Raw genomic sequence first — 26,578 nt, 5'->3', positions numbered from 1 at the left:
TTATTGCCACTGCTCAGTTTATTGTGTGACAAATCGTTTCATTGCTTTTCATAGTTATTGTATCAAGGTGGAATTGCGATTGGAAGTCATGGAAAGGAGATGTCTGTGGGAATGAATTGCAGTAAGTGAACATATATTTAGATAATAATATTATGATAACATTTGCTGTGGGAAATCTTGAAATCAAGCTATGACTGGAGTGAGAAAAATATGGGAATCAATATACTGTATGTTTGTTACTCTCAGTAAAAAGAACAATCTTAAAAGTTAAAAAAATTTAAGATAATTGTCAACAATAAAAAACTTATCATTGTTTTGTAATTTATTGTTATTTTGTGTGACTGCATGCGACAAGTGGTGTACCTGTGTAAAAAGTTGTGACTGTGGCACCTGCTGCAATTTTATTCATTTAGTTTTAGATACTAAAAACACTTTCTCTTGTTATTTCACTCAGTGCATGCTTGGCAACTCGACAAACACACAGTGGGATATTTAACTTACAAGGGCAGCCTTCACACTTCCTTGAACACAACATTGGTGAGGGAAACAGAACCAAGTCGAATGCAGTTTACCATTCAGGTAGTGACTTAGAAATTAAAAAAATAATAAAAAATTTGAATTTTGAGTGTCATCCTTCCGAACATTTAAATTCCGAATGTCATTCTCTCCTCCAAACGTTTGTTTTCTCCATTTCGTCACTTCAAACTGTAGAATTGAGAAGACATCCTTTCAAAGCATTCATATTCAGAAAATCCCAAAATCAGATTAGATATCAGAATCAGATAGATATCAGAATCATTATTAATCATATATTAGATATCAGAATCAGATTTCAGATATTTAAATTCCGATTGTTATTCTTCCAAACATTTGAAATCTAAATCATATCGCTCCAACAACTTGAATTCTGAATGTCCTCCTTCCAAAAATTTTAATTCTACATAAAATCCTTATCCTTCCAAACACTGGAATTCTGATCTTATCCTTCCAAACATTGGATTACTGATCTTACACTTCCATACTTTGGAATTCTGACCTTATCCTTCCAAACAATTTAATTCTGACCTTTTTCCTCCAAACACTAAAGTTGTGACCTTTTCTTTTCAAATATTAAAATTCTGAATACCCTTCAAACATTAGAATTGTGACCTTTCCCTTCCAAACATTGGAATTCTGACCTTATTCTTCCAAGCACTGGAATTGTAACTTGATTATTTCAAGCACTGGAATGCTGCCTTATCTGTCCAAATATTGGAATTCTAAACTTCGCACAGCAGAGGTCACGACTGCTTTCTTTTATTTGTAGGTAGCCAAGAACATACGATTAAACAATTACCAAGCATTGAGCTTTTACAGAAATCATTCATGTATTTTACGAACCCAGTCCTATGCTATTTATCATGCACAAAATGTGCCATTACACTATTCCCTTCCTAAAGGAAGGAATCTCTTGATTCACAGTCACTTCAAGTAATAAAAATCAGATTAGTTTGTTAGCAGAAACTCTTAAAAGTTTATCTCACTGAAAGAATGAACAGTTTCCCTGCAGTATTCCTGCCCTCTTCAGCAATTTTGGTTTCAGTGTCGTTATGGGCTCCTTGTCCTCCAACATCTTTAAGTGGTCCGACTTGTGCTGTAGACTATTTAGGATCCATTTGACATAACAGCTTGTGTATACTGGTCTTTGGCTCTGGCCAGTTGGCAGTTCAACTTCTGCCTTTCATTCATCTTCTGTTCTCTCCTGTCCGCATGTCTCAGCATTTTTAACATGTTCTCAAGTCCACCTCCCTCTGCAGCTCCTTATCAGTGGGTTTCTTCCATTTGTGCTGATGAGTGATAGCCGATCCTCAACTGGGCCAATATGAGGATCCTTGGCTTGAGCTTGGGCCACTTTCTTGGGCTGACTTGTTTTGTTTTGCATACCTGATTAAGCAATTTTTCCACACTAAAATCGTGGAAATAGATATTTAGGGGCACATCGTTTACAATGCTGCCCAGTTGGGGTGGTTTCAGCTTTTCATTCCAGCTCATGAATCTTTTCATTCACACCAATGGGTAGTGGGGATGTAATTCTATGCACTGACCACCCAATCCTTGGCCAAGCGGTAATTATCTTACGTCTTGATTACCCGAACTGCTATGAGTCTCAGGATGCTTTCAGTTCAGGCCATGTAGAGTGCACATCCCTGCCACATCGCTCAGATGTGTTTGAATTTTCGCCTTATTTTAATAAACATTGGAATTCTGGCCCTATCCATTCACACATTGGTATTGGTACTGGCCCCATCCTTTCAAACATTGGAATTCTCGCCCTGTTTTTATAAACACTGGAATTCTGGCCCTATCCATTCAAACATTGGTATTCTGACGGTATCCTTTCAAACATTGGAATTCTCACCCTGTTTTTTGTAAACACTGGAATTCTGGCCCTATCCATTCAAACATTGGTATTCTGGTCCTCTCCTTTCCAACTTTCAAATTTTGTCCCTATCTTTTCAAACATTGGAATTCCGACCCTATCCAGTCAAACAATGGTATTCTGGCCCCGTCCTATCAAACATTGGAATTCCAGACCTGTCCTTTTAAACATTGGAATTCTGGCCCTATTTTTATAAACATTGGAAACTCAGCAATTCTGGCCCTATGTGTTCAAACATTGGAATTCTAACCCTCTTTTTCTAAACATTAGAATTCTGTCCTTAATTTTATAAACATTGAATTCCGGTCCTATCCTTTCAAACATTGTTATTCCTGCCTCATCTTTTTAGAAGACTGGAATTCTGGCCCTATCCTTTCAAGCTATGGAATTCGAGCCCTATCCTTTCAAACTGTGGAATTCCAGCCCTATCCTTTGAAACACTGGAATTCCAGCTCTATCTTTTCAAACATTGGATCCTCGGCCTTGTCCTTTCAAACACGGGAATTCTGCCTCTATCCTTTTAAAGATTAGAATTCTGTCCGTATTCATTTACACATTTTTTAAACATAATTTTTTCGCCTTATCTTTTCAAACATTGGAATTCTGGCCCTATCCTTACAAACCTTGGTATTCCGACCCTATTCATTCAAACATTGGTATTCCGGCCCTATCCTTTGAAACACTGGTATTCTGTCACTATCCCTTCAAACATTAGTATTCCAACCCTATCCTGTGAAACATTGGTATTCCAGCACTATCCTTTCAAACATTTATATGCCGGCACTATCCTTTCAAATACTGGAATTCTGGCCCTAGCCTATCCTTTCAAATATATTGGTTTTCCAGCCCTATACTTTCAAACATCGATATTCCGGCACTACCCTTTCAAATATTCGAATTCTGGCCCTAGCCTATCCTTTCAAATATATTGGTATTCCAGCTCTATACTTTCAAACATTAGTATTCTGGCACTATCCCTTTAAACATTAGTATTATAGCCCTATCCTTTCAGACATTGGTATTCCGACCCTATCCTTTCAAACATTGGTATTCCGACCCTATCCTTTGAAACATTGATATTTTGACCCTACTCTTAAAAACATTGGTTTTTCCGACACTATCCCTTGAAACATTAATATTCCGGCCCTGTCCTTTCAAACCTTGGTATTCCAACCCTATCCTTTGATTTACTGGTATTCTGACCCTACTCTTTGAAACACTGATAAATATTCCGGCACTATCCTTTCAAATATTGGAATTCCGGCCCAAGCCTATCCTTTCAAATATATTGCTATTCCAGCTCTATAATTTCAAACATTAGTATTCTGGCACTATCCCTTCAAACATTAGTATTACAGCCCTATCCTTTCAGACATTGCTGTTCCAACCCTATCCTGTGAAACATTGCTATTCTGACCATGGTATTCTTTGAAACATTGGACCGATTGCGGCACTACTCCTTCAAACATTAGTATTCCGGCCCTATCCTTTCAAACGTTGGTATTCTGGCCCTATCCTTTCAATCATTGGTGTTCCAGCCCTATCCTTTAAAACACTGGAATTCTGGCCCTCTTTTTATAAACATTGGAATTCTGGCCTTACTTTTCTAAACATTGGAATGCCGGCCCTATCCTTTCAAACATAATTATTAATTGGTATTCTGGCCCCATTCTTTCAAACATTGGAATTCTGGCCCTCTTTTTATAAACGTTGGAATTCTCTCCCTCATTTTATAAATGTTGGAATTCTGGCCCTATGTTTATAAACACTGGAATTCCGGCCCTATCCTTTCAAACTTTGAAATTCTGGTCCTCTTTTTATAAACATTGAAATTCCAGCCCTATCCTTTTAAACATTGGAATTCGTACCCGATCCTTACAAACCTTGGTGTTCCAGCTTTATCCTTTCAAACATTGGTATTCCAGCCCTATCCTTTCAAATGTTGGTATTCCAGCCCTATCCTTTGAAACACTGGTATTCCAACCCTATCCTTTGAAACACTGGTATTCCAACCCTATCCTTTGAAACACTGGTATTCCAACCCTATCCTTTGAAACACTGGTATTCCAACCCTATCCTTTAAAACACTGGTATTCCAACCCTATCCTTTCAAATGGATCGCTTCTCAGACCTTTTATTTTCAACCTATATGTTTCTGATCTTCAGAAGCCCTTAAGTGTCCTTGTTACCAGCACACGGATGATACAACTTTGTTCGTTCACTCAAAGACGAAGGACTAATAGTGTCATGGAGTTAAATGACTTAATATCACATTTGCGGGATTAGTCATCTGAATCAAACCTCGCCTTAAATGAAGCTAAAGCAAAGTGGATGCTTGTTTCCACCCACCAGATGTCTCGAGCTAAATCGTTAAACAATTATTATCCAGCTGTGAGCTGCAGTGGGAAGTTACTAGAACATGTTACCACAGCTAAGATACTGGGGTTTCACATGGATGAACATCTAACATGGGCTGACCACGTGACTGTGCTTCTTTCATCCCGTTATGCAGCATTGGCGGTTTTCCCATGTTCACAAGCAGTTAGTGGAATCACTCGTGATGTCAAAACTGGACTACAGGTGCATCTGTCTTCTATCATCTTCCAGACCTTCCAGAATACCAAATGAAATGGCTGCAAAGAGTTCAAACAACTTTCGTGGACTACGAACTTGGGCTGTGAGCTGCAGTGGGAAGCTACTAGAACGTGTTACCACAGCTAAGATACGGGGGGTTCACATGGACGAACATGCCAGGTGTCCACCCGCCAGATGTCTTGAGCTCACACGTTACACGATTATTATCCAGCTGTGAGCTGTAATGGGAAGCTACTAGAACGTGTCACCACAGCTAAGATACTAGGGGTTCACATGGGCTGACCACGTGACTGCATACCAAATGAAACAGCTGCAAAGAGTTCAAACAAGATCCATGGCTACGTACTTGGGAGGAATTCTGGATTAGAGGACTTGCAGAAATTAAACTGGCTTCCAGTTATTAAAAGGAGAGTCCTAGCACTACTGAAAATCTCTCAGGAGCCTTCTACGATGATGTTTGGCCTGATTACTTATTACGCCTTTAATTTCATATTGTCAGTACCTATAACCTAAGATCTCTTTTAAAGCACCAAAGATGGCTATTCTAACTGAAAGCGGCACTTTTCAGGACTCAGCAGCGAGTTCATTTAATATGTTAACATTGGAATTCTGGCCCGTCCTTTCAAAATACATATTTGGTATTCTGGCCCCATCACTCTTTCAAACATTAGAATTCTGGCCCTGTTTTTATCAACTTTGGATATCTGGCCCTCATTTTACAAACATGATTGGAATTCTGGCTGTATGTTTATAAACATTGGAATTCTGGCCCTATCCTTTCAAACTTTGAAATTCAGGTCCTCTTTATATAAACGTTGGAATTATGGCCGTATTTTTATAAACATTGGAATTCTGGCCCTATCCTTTTAAACATTCGAATTCCAGCCCTATTGTTATAAACACTGGAATTCCATCCTTATTTTTATAAACATCAGAATTCCACCCTTATCCATTTCATTCCAGCTCATGAATCTTTTCATTCACACCAATGGGTAGTGGGGATGTAATTCTATGCACTGACCACCCAATCCTTGGCCAAGCGGTAATTGTCTTACATCTTGATACCCGAACTGTTATGAGTCTGAGGATGCTTTCAGTTCAGGCCATGTAGAGTGCACATCCCTGCCACATCGCTCAGATGTGTTTGAATTCTCACCCCATTTTTATAAACATTGGAATTTTGGCCCTATCCATTCACACATTAGTATTCTGGCCCCACCCTTCAAACATTGGAATTCTCACCCTATTTTCATAAACATTGGCATTCCAGCCCTATTCTTTTAAACATTAGAATTCTGATACTATCCTTTTGAACGTTATGCAATTCTGGCCCTATGTGTTCAAACACTGGAATTCTAACCCTCTTTTTATAGACAGTAGAATTCTGTCCTTAATTTTATAACTTTGGAATTCCAGCCCTATCCTTTCAAACCTTGTTATTCCAGCCCCATCTTTTTACAAGACTGGAATATTCTAGCCTTATTTTTATGAAGGTTGGGTTTCTGGCCCTATCCTTTCAAACAGTGGAATTCCAGCCCTACCCTTTCAAACATTAGAATTCTGGCCCTATCCTTTCAAACGTTAGAATTCCGTCCCTACCCTTTCAAACATTAGAATTCTGGCCCTATCCTTTCAAACGTTAGAATTCCAGCCCTATGCTTTCAAACATTGGAACCTCAGCCTTGTCCTTTTAAACGTTAGAATTCTGGTCCTATTTTTATGAACATTGGAATTCCACCCCTGTCCTTTCAAAGATTAGAATTCTGTCTCTATTCTTTTCAAGATTGTAATTTTGGCCTTATCCTTCCGAACCTTGGAATTTCATTCCTGTTCATTCAAACATTGGAATTCCGGTCCTATCCTTTCAAACCTTGTCATTCCAGCCCCATCTTTTTAGAAGATTGGGATATTCCAGCCTCATTTTTATGAAGGTTGAAATTCCGGCCCTATCCTTTCAAACGTTAGAATTCCAGCCCTATGCTTTCAAACATTGGAACCTCGGCCTTGTTCTTTTAAACATTGGAATTCTGGTCCTATCCTTTCAAACTTTGGAATTCTTGCCCTATTTTTATAAACATTGTGATTTTGGCCTTATCCTTTCAAATATTGGAATTTCGCTCCTGTTCTTTCAAACATTGAAATTCCGGCCCTATCCTTTAAAACATTGGAATTCTGGCCCTATTTTTATAAACATTTCCGCCCCTATTCTTTCAAACATTAGTATGCCGGCGTCTTTCTTTCAAACATTGGAATTCCAGCCCTATGCTTTCAAACAAATTTGGTATTCTGGCCCCATTCTTTCAAACATGGAATTCTGGCCCTATCTTTATAAACGTTTGAATTCTGGTGTTATTTTTATAAACATTGGAATTGCGGCCCTATCCTTTCAAACATTGGAATTCTGGCCCTATTTTTGTAAACACTGGAGTTCGTACCTGACCCTTACAAACCTTATCCCGGCCCTATCCAATCAAACATTGGCATTGTAGCCCTATCCTTTCAAACATTGGAATTCTTGCCCTATTTTTGTAAACACTGGAATTCCAGCCCTATCTGTTAAAACATTGGTATTCTGGCCCCATCCTATCAAACATTGGAATTCTTGCCCTGTTTTTAGAAGCATTGAAATCCTGGTCCTATCCTTTCAAACATTAGAATTTTGTCCCTATCTTTTCAAACATTGGAATTCCAGCCCTATCCAGTCAAATAATGGTATTCTGGCCCCGTCCTATCAAGCATTGGAATTCTGGCCCTATTTTTGCAAACATTGGAATCTCGCTCCTTATCCTTAAAAACATTGGAATTCCAGCCCTAACCTTTGGAATTTCAGCCTATTTTTATAAACATTGGAATTCGGCCCCTATCCTTTCAAAGATTAGAATTCTGTCCCTATTCTTTTCAACATTGTAATTTTGGCCTTATCCTTTCAAACATTAGAATTCGTTCTTGTTCTTTCAAACATTGATATTCCGGCCCTATCCTTTAACACATTGGAATTCTGGCCCTCTTTTTATAAACATTGCAAAGGCCTTATTTTTATAAACATTAGAATTCCGCTCCTATTCTTTCAAACATTAGTATGCCGGCTCCATTCTTTCAAACATTGGAATTCTGGCCCTCGTTTTATAAACGTTTGAATTCTGGGCCTTTGTTTGTAAACATTGGAATTCCAGCCCTATCCTTTCAAACATATTTGGTATTCTGGCCCCATTTTTTCAAACATGGAATTCTGGCCCTCTCTTTATATACCATGGAATTCTGGTCTTATTTTTATAAACATTGGAATTCCGGCCCTATCCTTTCAAACATTGGAATTCTGGCCCTATTTCTATAATCATTGGAATTCGTACCCGATCCTTACGAACCTTATTCTGACCCTATCCTTTCAAAAATTGGTATTCCAGCCCTATCCTTTGAAACATTGGTATTCTGGCACTATTCGTTCAAACATTGGTATTCCGGCACTTTAAAACATTGGTATTCCGGCCCTATTCTTTCAAAGATTGGAATTTTGGCTCTATCCTTTCAAACACTGGGATTCCGACCCTATCCTTTCAAACAGATCGATACTTGGACCTTTTATTTTCAACCTATATGTTTCTGATCTTCAGAAGCACATCAAGGTAGTGTCCTTGTTTCCAGTGCGCGGACGATACAACTTTCTTCATTCACTTAAAGACAAAGGACTAATGGAGTCATGGAATTAAATGATGCAATATCACATTTTGGGGATTACTCATCTGAATCAAACCTCGCATTGAATGAAGCTAAAACAAAGTGGATGCTTGTTTCCACCCACCACATGTCTCGAGCTCAATCGCTAGACAAGTATTATCCAGCTGTGAGCTGCAGTGGGAAGCTACTAGAACATGTTACCACAGCTAAGATACTGGGGGTTCACATGGACGAACCTCTAACATGGGCTGACCACGCGACTGTGCTTCTCTCATCCTGTTATGCAGCATTGGCGGTTTTCCCGAAACTGCGCAACCTCGCACCGTACCATGTTCATGAGCAGTTAGTGGAATCACTTGGATGTCAAAACTGGACTACAGGTGCATCTGTCTTTATCCTCGTCCAGAATACCAAATGAAACAGCTGCAAAGAGTTCAAACAACTTTCTGGACAAGATGAGGGAGAGACACTGGTTGAATCTAGGTCAGGTTCCAGTGAAACACCATGGCCATCTTTACTACTGACAGGATGATATTCGGAACAGGAAGATGTGCTTATAGTCTAATGGGCCTGTTTGTGAAGTCAGGAACTCGAACAAGAGATAGTCCATCTCTTGAGATTACTAAAGAACAGGCTAAGTTGATTTAAGATTTGCCTGTCAGTTCCCTTTACTCCTCTAAGAATTCTGGAGTGCCAGTATTGCCAGTATGTTCAAATCCATTCTCCAATTCGACCTCTATTATTTGTTCAGTTCTGGGTTGCACTAGTTTATCATCTCACAGGAAAATGTTTCAATATCTTTCAATAAGTTCAATATCTCCAACTACAAGAGGTCAGCTGTCACAGTTCATCTGACCTTAAAGTGCTGAAAAAGTCTGAGCCGTGTATGGGATAGGCTTCTGTGCAATCTCAAAATATAATGATCAAAAACAATCAATACTTCCTAAACCAAATCTAACTTCTGTTTCATCCAAACTGTTGATTCATTTCCATTTTCTGTGGTCAGAGTCCTGGTTACTAGGTTGAGTTTTGATATCAATCCACTTTTTCTCCATGTTCCCTCATTCAAATTACTGACAGTTGTACAAGTGTCTAGCAAAATACAGTTGACACTATGATTCACAATTCCTGTGACATAGATTGAAGAGTCTGATGATGCTGACCGTACTTTGCTATTATTAACAAAAGCAGGGTTAGAATTACCTCATTATTGGTGATTGCTGATACTTAGGCCACTGTGTCAAGAGTCACAGCAACTGCCTGGCCCTTGGCAGGCCCAAAGCTCTGTTTTCCCTTTGTTTGTGTGGGCAATTTCAAGTGAGATTGCCAGGTTTGTGAGAAGCAAAACATACCACATCATTACAGTGCTGCCCAGTTGGGGTAGTTTCAGCTTTTTATTCCAGCTCATGAATCTTTTCATTCGCACCAATGGGTAGTAGGGATGTAATTCTATGCACTGACCACCCAATCCTTGGCCAAGTGGTAATTGTCTTACATCTTGATTACCCAAACTGTTATGAGTCTCAGGATGCTTTCAGTTCAGGCCATGTAGAGTGCACATCCCTGCCGCATCGCACAGATGTGTTTGCATTCTGGCCCTGTTTTTATAAACATTGGAATTCTGGCCCTGTCCATTCAAACTTTGCTGTTCAGGCCCCTTCCTTTCAAACATTGGAATTCTCGCCCTATTTTTATAAACACTGGAATTCCAGCCCTATTTATTCAAACATTGGTATTCCGGCCCCATCCTTTCAAACATTGAAATTCTCGCCCTGTTTTTGTAGATGTTTAAATTTCGTCCCTATCCTTTCAAACACTGGAATTCTGGCCCTGTCCTTTTAAACCTTGGTATTCTGGACCTGTCCTTTTAGACATTAGAATTCTGGTGCTGTTTTTATAAACATTGGAATCTCAGCCCTATCCTTAAAACATTGGAATTCCAGCCCTATTTTTTTCAAAAATTATAATTCTGGCCCCATCTTTATAAACATTGGAATTCCGGCCCTATCCTTTTAAACAGTGGCATTCTGGCCCTATTTTTATAAACATTGCAATTCTCCTGCTGGCCGTACCCTTTCAAACAAAGGAATTCCAGCCCTATTCTTTCATACATTGGAATTCCAGCCCTATCCTTTCAAACATTGGAAACTCTGCCCTGTCCTTTTAAACATTTCAATTCTGGCCCTATTTTTATAAGCATTGGAATTTTGTCCCGATTTTTTTTATGAACATTAGATCTCCGCCCCTGTCATTTTAAAAATGGGGATTGTGGCACTATTTCCATACACATTGGAATTCCAGTCCTATCCTTTTGAACATAGCAATTCTGGCTATACTGTTATAAACATCGGAATTCCAGCCCTATCCTTTCAAACATTATAATTCTGGCCCTATCATTTTAAATGATGCGCAGTTCTAGCTCTATCCGTTCAAACATTGGAATTCTAACCCTCTTTTTCTAAAGATTGGAATTCTGGCCTTAATTTTATAAGCATTGGAATTCCTGTCCTATCCTTTTAATCACTGGAATTCTCGCCTTATCCTTTCATCATTCGAATTCTCTCCCTATCCTTTCATCATTAAAATTCTGGCCCTATCCTTTCAATCATTGCGATTCCGGTCTTATCCTTTCAATTATTAGAATTCTGGCCCTAGCCTTTCAATCGTTGTAATTCTCGCCCTATTCTTTTATCATTGGAATTCCGGCCCTATCCTTTCAATCATTGCAATTCTGGCCCTATTCTTTTCTCATTGAAATTCTGGCCCTATCCTTTCAATTATTGGAATTCTGGCCTTATTTTTTTATCATTGGAATTCCAGTCTTATCCTTTCAATCACTGGAATTCCGGCCCTATTTTTTTTATCATTGGAATTCCAGCCCTATCCTTTGAATTATTGGAATTCTGGCCCTATTCTTTTATCATTGGAATTCCGGTCTTATCCTTTGAATTATTGGAATTTTGGCCCTATTCTTTTATCATTAGAATTCCGGTCTTATCCTTTCAATCATTGGAATTCTGGCCCTATCCTTTTATCATTGGAATTCTGGCCCTATCCTTTGAATTATTGGAATTCTGGTCCTATTCTTTTATCATTGGAATTCTGGCCCAATCCTTTGAATTATTGGAATTCTGGCCCTATTCTTTTATCATTGGAATTCCAGTCTTATCCTTTCAATCATTGGAATTCCAGCCCTATTTTTTTATCATTGGAATTCCAGCCCTATCCTTTGAATTATTGGAATTCTGGCCCTATTCTTTTATCATTGGAATTCCGGTCTTATCCTTTCAATTATTGGAATTCTGGCCCTATTCTTTTATCATTGGAATTCCGGTCTTATCCTTTCAATCATTGGAATTTTGGCCCTATCCTTTTATCATTGGAATTCTGGCCCTATCCTTTGAATTATTGGAATTCTGGCCCTATTCTTTTATCATTGGAATTCTGGCCCAATCCTTTGAATTATTGGAATTCTGGCCCTATTCTTTTATCATTGGAATTCCAGTCTTATCCTTTCAATCATTGGAATTCCAGCCCTATTTTTTTATCATTGGAATTCCAGCCCTATCCTTTGAATTATTGGAATTCTGGCCCTATTCTTTTATCATTGGAATTCCGGTCTTATCCTTTCAATTATTGGAATTCTGGCCCTATTCTTTTATCATTGGAATTCCGGTCTTATCCTTTCAATCATTGGAATTTTGGCCCTATCCTTTTATCATTGGAATTCTGGCCCTATCCTTTGAATTATTAGAATTCTGGCCCTATTCTTTTATCATTGGAATTCCGGTCTTATGCTTTCAATCATTGGAATTCTGGCCCTATTCTTTTGTCATTGGAATTCCGGTCTTATCCTTTGAATTTTTGGAATTCTGGCCCTATCCTTTGAATTATTGGAATTCTGGCCCTATTCTTTTATCATTGGACTTCTGGCCCTATCCTTTGAATTATTGGAATTCTGGCCCTATTCTTTTATCATTGGAATTCCAGTCTTATCCTTTCAATCATTGGAATTCCGGCCCTATTTTTTTATCCTTGGAATTCCAGCCCTATCCTTTGAATTATTGGAATTCTGGCCCTATTCTTTTATCATTGGAATTCCGGTCTTATCCTTTGAATTATTGGAATTTTGGCCCTATTCTTTTATCATTGGAATTCTGGCCCTATCCTTTCAATTATTGGAATTCTGGCCCTATCCTTTTATCATTGGAATTCCGGTCTTATCCTTTCAATCATTGGAATTTTGGCCCTATCCTTTTATCATTGGAATTCTGGCCCTATCCTTTGAATTATTAGAATTCTGGCCCTATTCTTTTATCATTGGAATTCCGGTCTTATGCTTTCAATCATTGGAATTCTGGCCCTATTCTTTTGTCATTGGAATTCCGGTCTTATCCTTTGAATTTTTGGAATTCTGGCCCTATTTTATCATTGGAATTCTGGCCCTATCCTTTGAATTATTGGAATTCTGGCCCTATTCTTTTATCATTGGACTTCTGGCCCTATCCTTTGAATTATTGGAATTCTGGCCCTATTCTTTTATCATTGGAATTCCAGTCTTATCCTTTCAATCATTGGAATTCCGGCCCTATTTTTTTATCCTTGGAATTCCAGCCCTATCCTTTGAATTATTGGAATTCTGGCCCTATTCTTTTATCATTGGAATTCCGGTCTTATCCTTTGAATTATTGGAATTTTGGCCCTATTCTTTTATCATTGGAATTCTGGCCCTATCCTTTCAATTATTGGAATTCTGGCCCTATTCTTTTATCATTGGAATTCTGGTCTTATCCTTTCAATCATTGGAATTTTGGCCCTATCCTTTTATCATTTGAATTCTGGCCCTATCCTTTGAATTATTAGAATTCTGGCCCTATTCTTTTATCATTGGAAGTCTGGTCTTATCCTTTCAATTATTGGAATTCTGGCCCTATTCTTTTATCATTGGAATTCCGGTCTTATCCTTTCAATCATTGGAATTCTGGCCCTATCCTTTTATCATTGGAATTCTGGCCCTATCCTTTGAGTTATTAGAATTCTGGCCCTATTCTTTTATCATTGGAATTCCGGTCTTATCCTTTCAATTATTGGAATTCTGGCCCTATTCTTTTATCATTGGAATTCCGGTCTTATCCTTTGAATTATTGGAATTCTGGCCCTATTCTTTTATCATTGGAATTCCGGTCTTATCCTTTCAATCATTGGAATTCTGGCCCTATTCTTTTATCATTTGAATTGCGGTCTTATCCTTTGAATTATTGGAATTCTGGCCCTATTCTTTTATCATTTGAATTCCGGTCTTATCCTTTGAATTATTGGAATTCTGGCCCTATTCTTTTATCATTTGAATTGCGGTCTTATCCTTTGAATTATTGGAATTCTGGCCCTATTCTTTTATCATTTGAATTGCGGTCTTATCCTTTGAATTATTGGAATTCTGGCCCTATCCTTTGAATTATTGGAATTCTGGCCCTATTCTTTTATCATTGGAATTCCGGTCTTATCCTTTCAATCAGTGGAATTCTGGCCCTATTCTTTTATCGTTGGAATTCTGGCCCTATCCTTTTGAATTATTGGAATTCTGGCCCTATTCTTTTATCACTGGAATTCCGGTCTTATCCTGTGAATCATTGGAATTCTGGCCCTATCCTTTGAATTACTGGAATTCTGGCCCTATTCTTTTATCATTGGAATTACGGCCCTATCCTTTCAATTATTGGAATTCCGGCCCTATTCTTTTATCATTGGAATTCCGGTCTTATCCTGTGAATCATTGGAATTCTGGCCCTATCCTTTGAATTATTATAATTCTGGCCCTATTCTTTTATCATTGGAATTACGGCCCTATCCTTTGAATTATTGGAATTCTGGCCCTATTCTTTTATCATATGAATTCTGGCCCTATCCTTTGAATTATTGGAATTCTGGCCCTATTTTTTTATCATTGGAATTCCGGTCTTATCCTTTCAGTCATTGGAATTCGGCCCTATCTTTTCAATCATTGGAATTCTGGCCCTATTCTTTCAAACATTGGAATTCCATGCCTCTTCTTTAAAACGGTTGAATTCTGGCCATATTTTTTATAAATATTGGAATTCGTGCACTATTTATTTAAACATTGGAATTCCGGCTTTGTCTTTTCAAACAGTGATATTCCGTCCCCTCCCTCTCAGTCATTGGTATTCCATCCCTAACCTTTCAAACATTGGAATCCAAGCCCCATCCTCTCAATCATTGAAGTTCTGGCCCTATCCTTTCAAACATTGGTATTCTTGCTCCCCTTCTCTCAAACATTGGAATTCTTGTCCTGTTGTTGAAAACATTGCAATTACAGCCCTATCTTCTACAACATTGGAATTCCGGCCTTATCGTTTCAAACATTTTAATTCAGGCGCTGTTTTTATAAACATCTTAATTTCGGTCCTATCCTGTAAAGCATTGGAATTGTTTCCCTGTCCTTTCAGACATTGGAATTCTGGCCCTAGCCTTTCAAATATTAGTATTCCAGCCCTATTTATATACACATTGAAATTCCGGCCCTATTCTTTGAAACATTTTAATTCTGCTGGTGCCCCTATCCTTTCAAACTTTGCAATTCTGGCCCTATCAGATCATTCATTGGATTTCTGGCCCTCTTTTCTTTGGAATCCTTTACCTTTTTATATAAGCATTGGAATTCTGGCCCTGTCCTTTCAACCACTGGTATTACGGCCCTTCCTTTAAAATATTACCGATGTAGAATTCCTGGCCTATCCTTTCAAACATTGGAATTCCATCCTTATCCTTTTAAACATTGGAATTCTTGCCTTATTCTCTCATACATTACAGTTCTGGCCCTATTTTTATACACACTGGAATCGCAGTCCTATCCTTTCAAACACTGGATTCCGGGCCCTGTCCTTTTAAACATTGGTATTCCAGCACTATTGTTTCAAGCAATTGGTTTCAGGTTCTATCCTTTTAACCAATGGTATTCTGTCCTTTTCCTCTCAAACATTGGTATTCCAGCCCTATCCTTTCAATTATTGGAATTCTGGCCCTATTCCATTTTCGTTGGAATTCTGGCCCTATCCTTTCAATTATTGGAATTCTGGCCCTATCCTTTTATCATTGGAATTCCAGCCTTATCCTTTCAATAGTTGGAATTCTGGCCCTGTCCTTTCATCATTGGAATTCCGGCCATATCTTTTCATCATTGGAATTGCGGCCCTATCCTAAAAATTCATCATTGGAATTCTGGCCCTATCTTTTCAATCATTGGAATTCCAGTCTTATCCTTTCAAACACTGCAATTCTGGCCCTATCCTTTCAATGATTGGCATTCTGGCCCTATCCTTTCAATTATTATTGGAATTCTGGCCCTATCCTTTCAAACACTGCAATTCCAGCCCTATCCTTTCAATTATTGGAATTCTGGCCTTATCCTTTCAATTATTGGAATTCTGGCCCTATTCCTTTTTCGTTGGAATTCTGGCCCTATCCTTTCAATTATTGGAATTCTGGCCCTATCCTTTCAAACACTGCAATTCCCGCCCTATCCTTTCAATTATTGGAATTCTGGCCCTATCCTTTTATCATTGGAATTCTGGCCCTATCCTTTCAATTATTGGAATTCCAGTCTTATCCTTTCAAACACTGCAATTCTGGCCCTATCCTTTCAATGATTGGCATTCTGGCCCTATCCTTTCAATTATTATTAGAATTCTGGCCCTATCCTTTCAAACACTGCAATTCCAGCCCTATCCTTTCATTTATTGGAATTCTGGCCTTATCCTTTCAATTATTGGAATTCTGGCCCTATTCCTTTTTCGTTGGAATTCTGGCCCTATCCTTTCAATTATTGGAATTCTGGCCCTATCCTTTCAAATACTGCAATTCCAGCCCTATCCTTTCAATTATTGGAATTCTGGCCCTATCCTTTTATCATTGGAATTCTGGCCCTATCCTTTCAATTATTGGAATTCCAGCCCTATCCTTTTAATCATTGGAATTCCAGCTCTGTCCTTTCAAACACTGGAATTATGGCCCTACATTGGATTTCTGGCCTTATTTTTATAAACATTGGAATTATGACCCATTTTTTCAAATACTGGATTTCTTTCCCTATCTTTTCAAATATCAGAGTTCTTGTCCTATTTTTATAAAATTCGGAATTCTGACCCTTTCGTTTTAAAAATGAGAATTTAGGCCCTATTCTTTTAAACATTGGAATTCTGTCCCATTCTTCAAACATTGGAATTTTTGCCCTTTTTTTATAAACATTGGAATTCTGGCCCTTTTTTATAAAATTAGAGTTCTGACCCTATCCTTTCAAACAGTGAAATTCTGGCCCTTTTCTTTGGAACTTTGAACTTCTGATGTTATCCTTGTAAACATTGGAATTTTGGCCCTATTCTTCCCAAACATTTGAATTCTGATGTTATCCTTGTAAACATTAGAATTCTGGCCCTGTCCTGTCAAACATTGGATTTTTGACCCTATCCTTATAAATACTGGAATTCTGATCTTATCCTTGCAAACATTGGAAATCTGATCTTTTTCTTCCAAGCATTGGAATTCTGGCCCTCTTTTTTTATAAACACAGGAACTCTGATTGTTTCTTCACAAGCACTGGAATTCTGCCCTATCCTTATAAACATTGTGATTCTAATCTTATCCTTCCAAATATTGGAGTTCTCATCTTATTGTTAGCTTTTAATCGTTGGAATTTTGGTCTTATTCTTATAAACGTTGGAATTCTGATCTTATTCTTCCACACATTTAAATCTGATCTTTTTCTTAAAAACATTGGAATTTTTCATCTTAGCCTTACACTCATTGGAATTCTGGCCCTACTCCTTACAAACATTGGAATTCTGATCTTATTCTTCCAAAAACATTGGAATTTTGGCCCTATCCTTATATACACTGGAATTCCGATGTTTTCCTTACAAACACTGGAATTCTGATCTTATCCTTCCAAACACTGGAATTCTGATCTTATCCTTTCAAACATTGGAATTCTGATCTTAATTATCCTTCCAAACACTGGAATTCTCATCTTGTCCTTCCAAACATTGGAATTCTGATCTTATTCTTCCAAACACTGGAATTCTCATTTTATCCTTCTAAACATTGGAATTCTGATCTTATTCTTCCAAACACTGGAATTCTCATGTTATCCTTCCAAACATTGGAATTCTGATCTTATCCTTCCAAACACTGGGATTCTGATCTTATCCTTCAAACACTGGAATTCTGATCTTATCCTTCCAAACACTGGAATTCTCATCTTATCCTTCCAAACATTGGAATTCTAATCTTACCCTTCCAAACACTGGAATTCTCATCTTATCCTTCCAAACATTGGAATTCTAATCTTACCCTTCCAAACACTGGAATTCTGATCTTATCCTTCCAAACACTGGAATTCTGATCTTATCCTTCAAAACACTGGAATTCTCATGTTATCCTTCCAAACATTGGAATTCTGATCTTATCCTTCAAACACTGGAATTCTGATCTTATTCTTCCAAACATTGGAATTTTGACCATATCCTTATATACATTCCGATGTTTTACTTCCAAACATTGGAATTCTGATCTTATCCTGCCAAACACTGGAATTTTCATCTTATCCTTGCAAACATTGGAATTCTTATCTTATCCTTCCAAACACTGGAATTCTGATCTTATCCTTCCAAATGTTGGAATTCTCATGTTATCATTCCCATCATTGGAATTCTGGCCCTGTTCTTATAAAGATTGTAATTGTGATATTTTTCTTCCAAACATTGGAATTCTTATATTATCCTTATGAACATTGGAATTCTGATCTTTTCATTCCAAACATTGGAATATTGGAATGCTGATCTTTTCCTTTTAAGCATTTTAATTATTACTAGTCCACTTGGCAAGAACTTGTCAAGAGATGCTGGCATTTATGCTATGCTGCAGCAGCTGGCCGGCAGATAGGTCTTTTTATCTCCGCCTTGGGTGGTGCCACAGGCCACCTAACTGTAGGTGGTCCACCATGGACTTAAAAGACTGATGTTGTACTCTTCTGTCAGGATACCCAGGCTCAAAGCCTTATAGTGGAGTTGCTGGTTTAGCCGCAGACAGTTTAACTTATGACACCGGTTGTACCAGGTTACATTGTAAACTGGTAGGAGGCAAGGCACAACTGACCTGACCACTCCAAACATTTGATACTGTCATCACTCCAAACATTTGAATACAGAATGTCATCACTTCAAACATTTGAATTCCGAATGTCATTACTTCAAACATTTGAATTCCGAATGTCATCACTCGCAACATTTGAATTCCGAATGTCATCGCTCCAAACATTTGAATTCTGAATGTCATCACTTCAAACGTTTGAATACCGAATGTCATCACTTCAAACATTTGAATACCGAATGTCATCACTCGCAACATTTGAATTCCGAATGTCATCACTCGCAACATTTGAATTCCAAATGTCATCGCTCCAAACATTTGAATTCCGAATGTCATCACTTCAAACTTTGAATTCCGTATGTCATCACTCGCAACATTTGAATTCCGAATGTCTTCACTTGCAACATTTGAATTCCGAATGTCATCACTACAAACATTTGAATTCCGAATGTCATCACTCCAAACATTTGAATACTGAATGTCGTCATTCCAAACATTTGAATACGTACCGAATGTCATCACTACAAACACTTGAATTGCGAATGTCTTCACTCGTAACATTTGAATTGCGAATGTCTTCACTCCAAACATTTGATTCCGATCCTGTCATCACTGGAAACATTTCATTTCCGAATGTCTTCATTTGCAACATTTACATTTGAATTCCGAATATCATCACTTCAAGCATTTGAATTCCGAATGTCATCACTCCAAATATTTGAATTCCAAATATCATCACTCAAAACAGTTTACTTCCGAATGTCATTACTCCAAACTTTTGAATACCGAACGTCATCACTCCAAACATTTAAATTCGGAATAAATAATAATAATAAATAATTTATTTCTATAACGCATTTTCCTAAAGGCCAAATGCGCTTTACAGTGTCAAATATATTACAATCTATACACTAAAAAACGTAAAAAATCCTAGAAATCGAAAAAAATCAAGTCTAAAAGTCCTAAAAATCAAAAAAAAAAAAAAGAAAAAAAGAAAATTTGGAATGTCATCACTCCAAACATTTGAATTCTGAATGTCATCACTCCAAAAAATTTGGATACGAAACGTCATCACTCTAAACATTTAAATACCGATTGTCATCACTCCAAACACTTAAATACCAAATGTCATCACTCCAAACATTTGAATACCGAATGTCATCACTTTAAACATTTGAAAACCGAAAGTCATCACTCCAAGCATTTGATTCCGAATGTAATTCTTTCAAACATTTGAATACCAAATGTCATCACTCCAAACTTTCGAATTCCGAATTTCATCACTTCTAACGTTTGAATAGCAAATGTCATCACTCCAAACACGAATTCTGAATGTCATCACTTAAATCATTTTAATTTGTAGTGTTATCTTTTCAAACATTTGAATTCCAGATGTCGTCACTTCGAAAATTTAATTTCTGATGTCATCACTCCAAATATTTCAATTCAGAATTTTTCAACTCGAAACATTTTCATTAAAAATGCGGGAATTCCAACCATTTGAATTCAGAATTTTTTAGCTCATGACATTTGAGTTATTTCTGTGTAATTGCAAGACAAAAATGCCTAAAATTTCGAGCTCTTTCACTGTACTTGGTTTACTGGTTTGCAAATCTAATTGTGCTATTTTTTGACTAATTTTGTATTTGTTTTTCTCTTTTTCTCTCTTTCTCTTTCAGTTGCAGTTTGGAGTTCCAAATTCAATTGTATTAGGTTCCTAGACAAGAGAAGGACACGAAAATTAATGGCACTATAAATCGTATGTATTGTTCTTTTATTGTTTCACGGGTACAATGTATTCCTCTTAGATCCACCCAGTCTCCAATATATCAGTCACTGATGCTGGAGGGTACCCTGTGTTTAATATCCACTCCAGGGTGTGATGCCTGGTTCTACCTGGTCTGCACTCTACCCAGTAGGGTCCCCTCCTGGTTCCCCTTAGTTCCTAGTGACTGGGGGATATGGGTGTCACCCCTGGAGACTGATCAGGAATCCTGTCCAGGGTGGCTACCATCGGTACCACTTGATCTTGTCTCCTCCCAGGAGGGCTTCTCTCCTGGTCCCCTTACCCCTAGATTTGAGCACTTCCCTGCCACCAGCATTTTGGCCACTAGTTTCTTGTGTGTGGTATACAGTGTAGAATCTTTAGGAGAAACCATCCACCGATTGGAAGATTTTATTAACGATTTGCCTAGTCCCTAGGCCTCATTATTCCGTGAAAATTAACAATCAGTTTTAAACTGTTGATATGATACTTGGAAAAAGAGCAAGAAAAGATGTGATGATCCTTTCAACAAAATTGCTCAATTCATCTTCAGAGTTATTATAATAGTCAATGATCACTTATGGCCCGTTATGCGTGTCTGACCAGGGTTGAGTTTTCATCACACATGGGCTAATTTTGGTGTGGTTAATAAACTAGCCTGAGAAAACAGCTGGCATTTGGTGACGCCACCATTGCTTTCTCCTTGAAATGACATCTGAAAAATGAGTGCAGAAATTCCACATTGATGACGCACCACTACCCAGATCTGGCTAGTGAAGCATCATCAGGATGGAGTTTCTGCACTTGTTTCTCAGACATCATTTCACAAGAAAACTAGGGGTAGGGTCGTGAAATGTCTTGTTGTTAATCCATTTTTGCAGATTGAGAAGGAAAGGTAAGTTAATTTGCTCATGTCTAATATTGTAACTTAATACTCTTACAAACTTTTTCTTTTTGTATTTGTAGTTCACAGAACGCTTGTCGAGGTCTCAGTAACGTGATCAATGTTTCAGTCCCTGTGCAGTGTCAAGTAAAGGATTCACAACTCTTCCGGTCCTCACTGAGTCTTCAAAGGTGCGAGACCCAGTGCTAAGCGTGGAAAAATTTATGCTTAAGGTCATGGTTTTGCTTTTGATTGGTCAGGAAAGTTACATACGATGATTAGAGAGTCACAAGGTATGACAATAGAGCCCTCAACTTTTGACATGGCCCATTGTATGATGGGGGACAATACCAACGTCTGTAAAATTTATCACTGACAGCTTTTAGTTTTAAGGTGAAAGCAAGTTAGGACTTGAAAAAGAGTTTGTTACTGGCACAAAATATGAGATATTAGATTGTTGTTGCTGCTGACTTCTTCTTCTCTTTTTCTCCCTTTAGCACATAAAACTAATACAGTCGAGTTAGCACAGTTAAGCATTTGAGACATTGCCCATACTGGTCCTCATCAAGACACAACAGTCAAGAGCTGCTGAAAGATATTGTCAAATGCCTGCTGGTTTTACCTCTGAACTCTTGTAAAATTTTGCACAGATGAATGGTGTCGTATACCAAGAAAGGAAATAATGTAGAATTAAATAATATTCTTAAGGACATTTTATGTTTCACAATCTTAAATGATAATTTACAAGGCTGGTTTCAGTGTCTCCAGGCTAAAGTACATTAAAAAAATATATCGACAAGACATTAATTTTTTGTGAGTATTTTATCACTGAGACAATCATTTCCGAATTTTGACAACCTGTACGATATGTAAGACTTTGTACAATGTCCTGAGCCACACCCACATTACAATCTGGGGACTGCTTTGATTTACATTTTTTGGTCGGGGATGGTTTATGTTGGAGTATGGGCTCGTGTTGAAGGGAGAAATTCATGTTGCAGGGGGAAGGTTCATGTTTGAGGGGGGGACTGTAAATGAGAGTCTCCATATTTTGGATCTAGTGGTTGGCATCTCTGGGTATGTAATAAGCAACCACGTTCAGAGCGGGATTTAAGAGGCAAGTTGCTTTGAGTCTCTAAGCAGGATACAAACAAGTTGAATTTTACAATATTTTTTTTTTTGATTTTTAAAATGTCTTGGAAGAAAATTTATTCATTCAAAGATTTTCAGTCTGACTAAATTTAGAGACATTGTCATAAACATAATATTCACTACTCATTATGCATGCAGGAATGCCCATTTAAAATTGACACTAGTAACAGGGATAATCAAGGGATTCATTAATTTTTCATATAATCAATTCGTTAATAGAATCTTGCACTGGTACGCTTTACCTGCCTTGACTGTAAAATCAGGTTGGACACCTTATGTATATTACACAATGCTATACACTATGCCATGCTATACTGCACTTATGCAAATTTATTGGGCACATTTTTTAGAAAAGTGGGGAAATCAGAGTAAGAGACAGTTGTGCAAGGAGAGTTCAATACAGGGTTTAGCACTGAAGTACAGAGATAAGGGTTAAGCGCTGTTTTAAAAAGGGTTCGCTTTCAATAATGTAAAGATCAAACAATATTAATAATCTTGTTGGGAACTTTTATATTAGCTTATTCAACTGTCTTCTCATTGGAAATGTCAAATTGAACAGTTCTGGTGTTAAGTCAGAACCATCAAATTGGAGTATTTGTTCTTGCTACAGTTATTAATTTTTAAGATTAATAAAAATTTTAACATTGAAATCGTCGCAGTGGTAATTGCAATTTAAGCAATTGAAAATTAACCTGAAAAAGAATTTCAAGACTTCAACAGGATTCAAACCCATGACTTCTGTGTTAGCGCAGACACATACATAAATTGGCCTTCTCCCAATGTATGGGACTTTATAACTCAATTGCTTAGAGCACTGCAGCGCTTATGCAGATCAGGCCATGGGTTCGAATTCTGTTGAAGTCATGAATTTTGGGGGGGTTAATTTTGCAATTCCTTAATTATCATGTCTTCATTTAAAATATGTATTTCCGCAGTTCACATCATCATTTTATAATATTAATAATTTAATTAATTCCTATATTTACCCCCTGCAGTAGCACTTATGCTAGTGGGGCTGAGCAAATGACTGAAACAAATAATTCAAATATAATCAAACATAACAGGGTTAAGAATTCCAGCTGGCTGGAGGCAAACCAGCTGGCTATTTACAAGGGTAGTCAAGGATTTGAACTCGGGACTACCATGAATAAATCCAGCTAGTGATAAGTAAGTGCTAATGTTGGCTTAGGGGATGGGTAGGTGGGCAGTTCCCCAGAAACATATAATGATCAGAAATGACTACATTGTTACCTTTAACCATTAGACATAAGACACAATACTACACATTAAACAATGTATATCACCGGTGCTCTTGTGGCTTCCATGAAGTACATATTGGTCCGCAGTTTCATCAAATCTTACACTGATCCACAGAAACCGATTCCAAAAGAAAGCCAACAATTAAAGCTGGAAAATTCAGCTATCAAGCAATAAAAGTACAAATTAAGTCACGGTACCTTTATTTTTCACAGTGAAGCTTATGAAGAAGAACCACCTAGCTTGATCATAGGCCATTTGCACTAAGAGGTCATGTGACATCAATTTTATGAAATGAAAGTTATAGGATTTTGCCTTCAAAAAACGATTAGTGGGTCATATCTTGAACAAAATAAAAGAGATTTAGTTTTTCAAACCTGCACCATTAATTTTTCTTAAAATGAGTACCTTCGTAGCTGGTCACATGACCAAAAAGTGATTTTAAAACTATGAATTACCTCTTTTGAACAGAAATTTTAAACTTCAAGGAAATTGTTGAAAAGATGCTGTGGTAATGTTTACAGCACATTTGAGCATAACTATCAAACGTTTAACAAGATAAAAGCAAAAAGTTAATTAGATTTGCCCATCATGTTGGAGGGTAAGAGTATGCCCTCCAATATGGTGGCCAATACAAACCATACTACTTTGTTGAAAAATCAAAGTGCCATAAAATATCTCCCTTAAATGCGTTTCCTCTCAAATTTTGAGTGCAAGATAATTTTCATGCACTCTGTCAATTTTTGTCATCAACAGGATTCCAAGTCATTGTTTAAAGGAAGCATAATGGTCACGTGACCTCTTAGTGCAAGTGGCCTATTATTGGGAGTGTCGACCGACATATGTCGGGCGATGACACTAACAACAGGTGTGTATCAGACTACCGACATATCAGTTGAAATATCCATCGAGTGTCAGTGGACATATCATCTCAACCAACGGTCCACTGAGGTGTCAGCTGAGTGTTGGTGATCTGTCAACCGACCGACTATCAACCGATTAATACGGGGTGTCGACTGTAAGTCATCAAAAGTGACAATCGGCCATATATCGATTGATACTCAATCGATAGTCGACCAACACTAGGCCAATATGTCGTCCGAGAGTCCACTAACATATTGGTCAACTCCCCATCTGACTAATAATAATAATAATAATAATAATAACAATACTTTATTCAAATACATATATGCATATAAACATGATACATGGCATAATACATATTTAGAAAGGTGGACTGCAAGGTTATCCCTATAAAAGGTTATAAAAATAAGGTTAAAAATTATAAAAAATGCACGTAAAAATCATTAAAAATGGTATAGTAAGAATGATATTTAAAGTGAAAATATACAATTAAAATTTGAGCTACTGTGTCACAGTGCCGTCAATTCTCCAGGATAATCTGGGAGACTCCAGATTTTGGAATGTTATCTCCCAGTCTACAGATTAGAAAATGAAATCTACTGGATAATCACTAAAGTATGCCATTTCTTCAGTTAGACTTGACTTTCCGACAATAAAATTTCAACTATTTTGTGTGTTGTCTTAACTATTTTAATATTAACATCAAACATTTCCTCATCAATGTTATATACGCATTTTGTGTCATCGCAAATTCAGTGACAATCGGAGTCAACAAAGAGTCAACAAGTATTTTGCACAAATGACATCATGTGACGTCACACATGACGTCATTTATCATTACCTATCAATTCTCAATATTTGAAGACATGGGGGGTTGACAGCCCTGGTGTCAATAAATCTTCATCCATCTTCATCCACTAAGATGCCTAGTATACATTTTATCAAGGCTGCCATTGAGAAATGCACAACCTCGTTCCCAGGGTCCTCTCCTACTCGGCTCCCTTTCTCGCCACGGGGGCCGAGTAGGAGAGGATCCTGGGAACGAGGTTGAGAAATATTTTTATTCGTGGGGTAGTACTTGGTGTAAGACTGCCCTATAAAGCGACGGCCAACCTTAACCATCCTTTGAAATGGTGATCAGAGAGATGGATAACCAGTTTAAACAAAAAGTTTCATGTCTGAACGTGGCTCTTGTTCTTTTATCCTTTGTCCGTTTAAGATTTGATCTTTTTTTCTTTCTTCACAGGCAGCCCAGGCTCTGTAACTTTATTGACCTCTGTAACGTAATCCCGGAGTGTCGTTAAGACTTTTCGCAAGAAACGAAAAAATGAGGATTTATATGAGAAAAAAAATATGCGATTCTCAACGTAAAAATTTAAAACGTTACTATCATTCTTTTTCATTTTCCTTCGGTGTTTTCTATTGGTTTCATGGACATCCCATGAGGTTTCATTTCCAAATCGACCCGAAACCGATAATGATAGTAACAGAGGAAAGAGATCTAATCCCACAGCCAAAATATTAATAATATTGACGTTTTTTATAGTTTTACCATGAGAATCGTATATTTTTCACCGAGCAAATCCAAAAATTTTCGTTACTTGCGAAATGTAATTACGACGTTCAGGGATTACGTTAGAAAGGTTAATAGACTCAGAAAAGCTTGAGCTAACTGTGTTCATCATAATTATGCGTTGACTGGCAATATCCTGTCACGCAATGTTATCTGTCACGCTGTAGCGCGATCGCGCGTCACGTTCAAGATAAACTCGTGAACTCGTGAGGAAACTGGTAACTAGTTTCACCC

The 26,578-nt window shown here is 37.6% G+C and overlaps 1 long non-coding RNA gene across 2 annotated transcripts; it reads left to right on the top strand.

Annotated features, from left to right (window-relative positions):
* The first annotated feature begins 52 nt into the window (after positions 1 to 52).
* LOC140940962 (uncharacterized) lies at positions 53 to 23,276 on the top strand. Of its 2 annotated transcripts, XR_012166392.1 has the most exons (5): positions 53 to 121; positions 455 to 579; positions 20,530 to 20,609; positions 21,582 to 21,689; positions 21,996 to 23,276. It is a non-coding gene; the product is annotated as an uncharacterized lncRNA (long non-coding RNA). The 2 variants fall into 2 exon arrangements; XR_012166391.1 differs by lacking the exon at positions 21,996 to 23,276 and having other exon boundaries at positions 21,582 to 21,963.
* The last annotated feature ends 3,302 nt before the right edge of the window (positions 23,277 to 26,578 follow it).

This window comes from Porites lutea, chromosome 6 (assembly GCF_958299795.1).
Source record: "Porites lutea chromosome 6, jaPorLute2.1, whole genome shotgun sequence".
NCBI classification, from domain to species: domain Eukaryota; kingdom Metazoa; phylum Cnidaria; class Anthozoa; order Scleractinia; family Poritidae; genus Porites; species Porites lutea.
This window is presented reverse-complemented; position numbering and strand designations above follow the sequence as displayed.